Raw genomic sequence first — 1,598 nt, forward strand, 5'->3', positions numbered from 1 at the left:
AAGTGTTCCGACCCTTTTATCATTCTAGCCTCATAATCATAGCCTCTTAATCATAGCCTCTTCTAGTTGTTCAGTCGCACAGACGGGTCCGTCTCTTCGCGACCCCATGCACTACGTCACTCCAAGCTCTCATGTCCTCCGTTGTTTGTTGCATCGATGACACTGTCCAACCATCTCACTCTTTGCCATCGCTTTCTTCTTTGACCTTCAACCTTTCCGAGCATCAGGGTCTTCCCCAGTGAGTGCTCCCTTCTCATTTGGTGGCCAAATTATCTGAGCTTCAGCTTCATGATCTGGCCTTCCAGGGAACAGTCAGGGTTGATTTCTTTTAGGATTGACTGATTCGATCTTCTTGCAGTCCAAGGGACTCTCAAGAGTCTTCTCCAGCACCATAGTTCAAAAGAATCAATTCTTCAGCGCTCGGCCTTTCTTATGGTCCAACTCCTGCAGCCAGCCATCACTAATGGGAATACCATTGCTTTGACCATACGGGCTTTTGTTGGCAAGGTGATGTCTCTTAATTATGCTGTATAGGTTTGCTATCGCTTTCCTCCCAAGGAGCAAGCGTCTTTTAATTTCATGGCTGCAGTCACCATCTGCAGTGATCTTGGATCCCAGGAACATGAGGTCTGTCACTGCTTCCACAACTTCCCCTTCTATTTGCCAAGGAGTGATGGGGCCGGATGCCATGATCTTAGCTTTTTTGATGTTGAGTTTCAAACCCACTTTTGCACTCTCCTCTTTTACCCTGAGCAAGAGGCTCTTAAGGTCTGTATCGTCTGTATATCTGAGGTTGTTGATGTTTTTCCCGGCAATCTTAATTCCGGTTTGTGATTGATCCAGGCTGGCATTTCGCATGATGTACTCTGCATATAAATTAAATAAGCAGGGTGACAATATACATCCTTGTCGTACTCCTTTTCCTATGCTAAACCAATCAGTTGTTCCATATCCTGTTCTAACTGTTGCTTCTTGACCCTTATACAGGTTTCTCAAGAGACATGTGAGGTGGTCTGGTACTCCCATCTCTTTAAGGACTTGCCACCGTCTGTTGTGATCCACACAATCAAAGGCTTTAGCGCAGTCAATGAAGTAGATGTTTTTCTGGTACTCCCTTGCTTTCTCCACAATCTCATGAATGTTGGCAATTTGATTTCTAGTTCCTTTACCTCATCGAAACCCAGCTTGTATTTCTGGTAGTTCTCTATCCACATACTGCTGAAGCCTAACTTGTAGGATCTTGAGCATGACCTTGCTAGTGTGTGAAATGAGTGAAATTGTGCGATAGTTTGAACATTCCTTGGCATTGCCCTTCTTTGAGATTGGGATGTAAACTGACCTTTTCCAGTCCTGTGGCTTTTCATACCTTGTTTTTAGGTAACTATGATTTTTGGATGGAAACTGGTAAAGGAGGGAGATTTTTGTTCTAAATTGTAAATTTTAGAATGATCGTTTTAGGGCTGTGTTATCTAATGGTGGGGCTGCGGTGGCTCAAGTGGTTAAGATGCTGAACTACAGACCTGAAGGTTGGTAGTTCGGCAGTTTGAAACCCACCGAGTGCTGCATGACGGAGTGAGCTCCCATCTCTGGTCCCAGCT

Source organism: Gekko japonicus, unplaced genomic scaffold (genome assembly GCF_001447785.1).
Source record: "Gekko japonicus isolate JY-2015 unplaced genomic scaffold, Gekko_japonicus_V1.1 scaffold2106, whole genome shotgun sequence".
Lineage (NCBI taxonomy): Eukaryota > Metazoa > Chordata > Lepidosauria > Squamata > Gekkonidae > Gekko > Gekko japonicus.